This window comes from Solanum pennellii, chromosome 6 (assembly GCF_001406875.1).
Source record: "Solanum pennellii chromosome 6, SPENNV200".
In the NCBI taxonomy this organism is placed as follows: Eukaryota; Viridiplantae; Streptophyta; class Magnoliopsida; order Solanales; family Solanaceae; genus Solanum; species Solanum pennellii.
The window spans coordinates 28,676,225-28,683,047 of NC_028642.1; the positions used below are offsets into that span (position 1 = coordinate 28,676,225).

Genomic DNA, 6,823 nt, shown 5'->3' on the forward strand with positions numbered 1-6,823 from the left:
ATACATATATACATACATATATATATATATATGTATATATATATATATGTATATATATATATATATATATGTATGTATATATATATATATTGTATGGCGTATATACAAATATAATTTGTATCTTTCCACTTTTAGCCCTCTCTCACTCGTCTCTCTCCTCCCTCTTTCAATTTGTCTTGCCTCCTCTCCCAATCTCGCTCGTCGATATACAGATACATATGTATACAAGTTACATGTATGCAATTATGTGACATATATACAAATATAATTCATCTCTCTTTACTCTCGCTCACCTCTCTTCTCCCTCTCACAATCTCGTTTGCCTCTATCCTCCCTCTAATTAGCATGTTGGTACAAATCATAATTAGCAAACTACGCCTAAATAAGTTCTTTTTAGTGGCTAACAGCAAAATTTCCACAAAAATAAAGGAGAGAGGGAGAAGATTATGAGATGAAATAACCCAAACTTACAAGAATCACAGCTTTAATGTGGTCATTTGTGATTGGACATTCAAGTTCAGCGTCCTCCATAAGGTTAAGTAAAACATCTACAAGATCTTCACCTCCAAATTGATCACCAGTTCTCTTATTTATATTTGCTTTATTTTCAAGATGCTCCTTTAAGATGTCTTCCATAATTTCATCAATCTTTTTATGAACATTCATCAATCTAGATTCCGCGCCACTCAGTTTGTGAAGTAATTTCCAAGAAGGAAACAAATCAGTCACATAAAATCCTGACGCTAATATCAATATATCCTTCAACAATTTTATAAACTCATCTCGATCTTTGAACATCTTCCCAAATGCTGCACTACAAGTGACAGAATTGGTAAACCAAAATATTTTTTCTGTCATGTTAACCGGAGAACCCTTTGTTGAACGAATCGATGAAATGAGACTTGAAATCTCATCTTTACGAATCGTACTAAAGGACTTGACCATCTTTGTACTAAAAAGTTGTACTTTACAAATTTTACGCATTTGTTTGCAGTAATTATCATATGGACTAAATACAATATCTTTATTATTATAAAATAGGATTGTGGCCTATCAGAAAAGGCGAGATCATGAGTTGTTAGAAGTTGTTTTGCAATAGACGATCACAACAGGAATTTCTCCGATTTGTAAGTACATAACACCCCCATACCTTTGTGCTAAATTTCTAAGAGTAGGATGCAAAAATCCTCTTCCAATCAAGTGATGTAGACTTCCAATAAAAGGAAGTCTCCATGGACCTGGAGGCAACCTTGTTTCTTGTTTGTTTTTACTAACTAGAATGAAATACAAGAAGAAGATAACTAAAGAAACTATAGTAAAAAGGGAAGAGTACATTTTCACTAAAGAAACAATTCTTTTTTTTTTTCTAATGAATGTTGCCTTTACTAATTTCAGCTGCTTTTATGGAGCTTCTCCAATGAGTACTTGATTAATAATTTTAGGATGTAATTGTTAAAAGTCTCTTCAAATTTGGCACACTTAATTATATGCACACCTAAATAATGACATGTCTTAATTATTATTCCAAATCAAATATGGATTTTTCGGAACTATTTAACCCCTGTATGAATCTTCGTTATCCTATTAAATATTGATTTTTGAAATAAAATTTACATATTTAAAAATCATATATTTACTGTAACTAAATTAAAATAATTGATAATTCAAATTATCTAAAAAATTACTTAAGAATTTCAAAGTCTGAAAAAATACCCAATAAGTTAAAACAAGTAAAGTAATTTTTTTACATAAAATCTTTAACTTAAAGTTTATTACACAAAATATTGATCCTTCAAGTTGGCCAATAAATTGGATAAATAGAAGTAAATATCATGGACACGTTGGTGGGTTTACATTTCACTTCCAATCACTATTTTTAATAACCCACATGTCTAATCTAGGGATGGCTTAAGTATAGGGTAACTTTCACATGTAGCAAATAAAAAATTCATATTTGTATGCTATAGCAAAGTTTGCATAATTGCGCTCCATAGCAAACATAGAAACTGTATAATTTGTTACACATATAGAGTTGAAGCAAATTGTATAAAACGAAGTGTATAAAACAAGAAAAAGAAAGACACTTGGGCAGAGAACTGTATTAAAACGAAGTGTATAAAACGAATTGTATTATTATAAGTGTATCGAACGATTATATACAATTTGAATTTGTATAAAATGAGAAAGAGAGAAAGACAAAAGAGACTTGACAAGGAATATACAATTTAATCGAATTGTATCAAACGAGAAAGAGAGAAATTAGATACAATTTGAAAATTGTATAAAACGAGAAAGAGAGAGGCAAAAGAAACTGGGCAGGGCAATATTTTATTGTATAATTATAAGTGTTTAGGACGAAAATAAATGTATTTGCATGCGTATATACAATTTTCTCACGCTTTATACAAACAGAAACACAATTTATACATTTCGCTTCTGTTTGTATAAGTGAGAAAAGCGAGGGTGGCGAGCGAGATTTGGGAGAGTGGCGAGCGAGATCTGGAAGAGGGGAACAAAAATATATGTATTTATACAATTTTCTCTGCTTTATACAATTAGAAACAATTTTTATACACTTGTGTTTGTATAAAAAGTGAGGAAGCGAGCGAGAGATTGGAGGAAAGTGGCGAGCGAGATATTTGAGAGAGAGGCGTCTGACAATTTTTTGCAAATGTTTGCTATAGAGCACAATTAAATCAAACCCTAGCTACTCCATTTATTTTAGGTTATTAGTTTGTTATTATATACAATTTTCCCTTAAGTATATTTGTGAACCAAAGCATCAAATGGAAACTTCAAATTATTTATATTCTTTTATGAAATTATTATATTCAATTCATTTAATTTTATTAAAATATAATATACTAGCTATGAAAACTTCTCCAAATAAATCTTTTCTTTTTATATGAAAACTTTAAGTTTTCTACTAATAATATTCAAAGTATTTTTTAAAAAAAAATTTAATCTAAAATCTATTGTTGATAAAGAAAACGAAGTCCCTCAAATATGGGGATCTAAGACATTTACTTTCTTTCTAGAGTCAGCCATGGTCTAATCCATTGAATTTTCTCTGTGTAAAGCAACTCTAAGCTAGCGTTTGGTCACATATTGTTAAATATTTTTGATAAATATTATTTGGGTGAAATTTCATCATGTGTTTGGTTATAATATTTAAAAAATATATTTTACTTTTTTAGAAAAATATGATTTATACCATAAGTTTTAAAAACTATCAAAACTAACTATAAGTTTGTATTACAAGTCAATTGAATCTTCGTTGCAACAAATAACAAGGAGTATCCACGATACTAGAGCAATGAGGTAGTTTGGAGTGAGTGCAAGAAGTATCGTTTCATACATCGTGAAGTAGACAAAGCACATGACTTTGTTACCCTGAGCAGATTGTTCATCATTAACATCAACAACCATATCTTCACTTTCATATTCACTGAATATTTCATCACTACTTTGGTGTTCACGTAAAAAAATATGTAATACAACGCAAATACTATTATAGAGGGTGTTTTTGTACAAGATAAAAGTTTGTGTAAATTTTCAATTTTTAAAAGATCCCAAATAATAAGATATGGTCCAATACTAGACAAAACTAGTATTTAGGAATTTGGGATATTTGATAAATAATGACAACTGTATGGACAAACACTATTTGCCAAATTTTTCCACAAATATTATTTGAAAAATCTATTGGGAAAATTGTGTATAATAACAAACTATTAATTCAAATTAACTGTTATAATCATAGTTTGATTTTTAATTGTACCCCATACCAAACTGTTGTTATTTCGCCTCTCTCCTGGTGAATGTCACTCGCCACTCTCGTTCTCTCCATCACCTCTCTCGCTTTTATGCAAACGCAAATGTATAAAATGTGTTTGTGTTTGTATAAAGTAAGAGAAAATTGTATATATACATATATTTTCATTCCACTCTCTCCCCTCTCCCAAATCTCGCTCGCCACTCTCTCAGATCTCGCTCGCTCACTCGCCTCTCTCACTATATACAAAAACACAAATATATAAAAATGTGTTTGTGTTTGTGTTTGTATAAAACAAGAAAAAATTGTATGTATACATATATTTTTCGTTCCCTCCTCTCCAGATCTCGCTCTCACTCGTCTCTCTCACTTTATACAAACTCAAATGTAATTGTGTTTGTGTTTATATAAAGCGAGAGAAGATTGTATTATACAAATACAAATGCATATATTTTCGTCTTATACACTTCTGATTATACAAATACGACTTTCCCCTACCTAATTCTCTTTTATCTTTCTCTCTTTCTCACTGTATACAAACACATACAGTTGATCTTTTGTATATGTATATTAAAGCAAATTATACAACTGCTTTCTTTTGTATATGTATAGCGAAATATACATATTATTTTATGTTTGCTATGGAGCGCAATATGCAAACTATAGTTATAGCATACAAATATGATTTTTATGTTTGCTATATGTGAAAGTTACTCAAATCTATGGCCAAACGAGCCCAAGAATGAGACAATGAGTTCGTGATTGTAAGAGCTTCTTCAGAAATCTCTACCTCTATAATATTCTTCTTAGGTTTAATGCATCATACAAACTTAATAATTAATCGTGAACATCATAAGTAAGAATTTCCTTAAATTTTAATTATTGGATATTAAATTGTCTGAACACATCTTATTAAATATCTTGTTTATATTCTGATAGAAGAAAGTAGCAATTAAAATCTACTTACATATCAAAATATATTGTGAAAAAAGATATATGTATGCTTCATTTTAAAATAAGGATATTTTTATCTTGACATATTCTCTTAAGAAACTAATAGTTCTTAGTGTGCTTTTGTATACTAACTTACCCCTAATCAAAGAAAGGTTAACTAATGGTTCTTGATCAGGGAAGTAAATACGCGTTGCGCTTTTTTTTTTCTTAATCAATATTTTATCCTATTGAATTTTATTTAGTAAGATTTTTAATGAGGCAACAAATAATGAATATTACTATAATTTTTCTTTCACTATTATTTTTCTTTTATATAGACATCCGGGGAAAAGTGTTATAAAATGAATGTCCACATTGATATATTATGTGTTGTAAGATAAATATAAACACAATATGTATAAGTGTTGTATACTAGTTGACCATGTAATATACTTGATGTCCAAAGTATATACATGGCAATAGATATTCATGTATCACACTTGATGCCCATATACATACAGCTATATATACCTCCTCTTCTTGTAACAAAGGGTGAATCAAGAACAAGCAAAATTAAAGTATTAAACATACTATTTCTCATCCACCTATCTTGTTATCTTAGCAATAACACTTATTTTATAACAATCGTGTAATTGTTTCTCTTTGTGCAAATACCACGGGTTCTCGAATTGGAGTTTAAGTGGTCTCGTGGGCTTTAGCAGTCCATAGCTTCGTAAGGCTTATGGGCTAAACATAACACACCATTCCGAGTCCGGAGCCTAAAGGGTATAAAATGTTAATAAAAATTTCAAAATGGTATATGAATATTTATTTTAACCAAAAGGGCAAAATCGCTGGAAGGGCAGCGATTTCGCTTGCCGGAAAAAATAAAATCGCTGCCTTGGCAGCGATTTCTAAAATATATATTTTTTTAATGATTTTTTAATAAATCGCTCCCTAAGGAGCGATTTTCTTAATTTTTTTATTTGAAATTAAAAAAAAAAATAGGAGCAAATCGCTGCAAGTGTAGCAATTTGTCTCCAATTTTCTTTTATATTTTTTTCAATCAATTTTTTAGAAAAATTTTGATTGCTACTTATTTTTAAAAATCATTAAAAAAAAATTATTTTGGAATAAGTAGTAGAAAAATTTAAAATTAAAATTTCTTTAAAAAATTTAAAATTTAATTTTAAAAATTGTAAAAAGAAATTAAAAAATTGATTGGAAAAAAAAATAAAATTTGGAGACAAATCGCTGCCCTTGCAGCGATTTGCTCTTAGTTTTTTTTTAAAAAAATAAAGAATTTAAAAAGTTAAAGAAATCGCTGATTAGGCAGCGATTTATTAAAAAATCATTAACAAAAATTTGTTTTGGAAACCGCTGCTAAGGCAACGATTTTACTTTTTCCGACAAGCGAAATCACTGCCCTTCTAGCGATTTTACCCTTTTGGTTAAAATAAATATTCATATACCGTTTTAGAATTTTTGTTAACATTTTATACCCTTTAGGCTCCGGACTCACACATTTCCTATAGGCTATCAAGTAGTTCCTGAAAATCAAAAATTGTATGTAAAAGATATAAAATTATGAATACTCATTTTATAAATTGGTTACGAATTAAAAAGTTAAAACTTAATTCTAATACTATTGTTCTTTTAAGAACTTTTAATATTATAAAATATAAAAAATATTGCTAACAAGAGGAGTCATTTAGTATGACGCCATAAGATATAATTTTATCCTGTGTTTGGATGAAGGGATAGGGTATTTATCATAGTGATAAAATATGTTATCTCATTTGCATGGTGAGGTAACTTATCTCTAGATAGTTAATCTCATGATAATTTATTCTCGATCAAACGAATCAGAACAGTTTTATGTATATATAGTACTTTTACTGTAGCGATGGATCTAGAATTTCTATTTAGTGGTTCGGATAGTACCTAAAATTTGATCTTGAAACCTCAAGGTGAGTTATGAACCTCTCGACCACTAAGCCAAGTTCTAATCTTACATTTAGGAGATTCAAAATCAATATATAGACATCAAAATTCTTAAATATACGACATATTTTTTTACCGAAAGAATTCGCCTCTGCTTGTTAGATGCGATGA

The 6,823-nt window shown here is 29.3% G+C and overlaps 1 pseudogene; it reads right to left on the reverse strand.

The window, feature by feature from the left end:
* LOC107022897 overlaps positions 1-1,458 on the reverse strand; it is a 3,428-nt pseudogene extending 1,970 nt beyond the window's left edge.
* Positions 1,459-6,823: the final 5,365 nt, after the last annotated feature.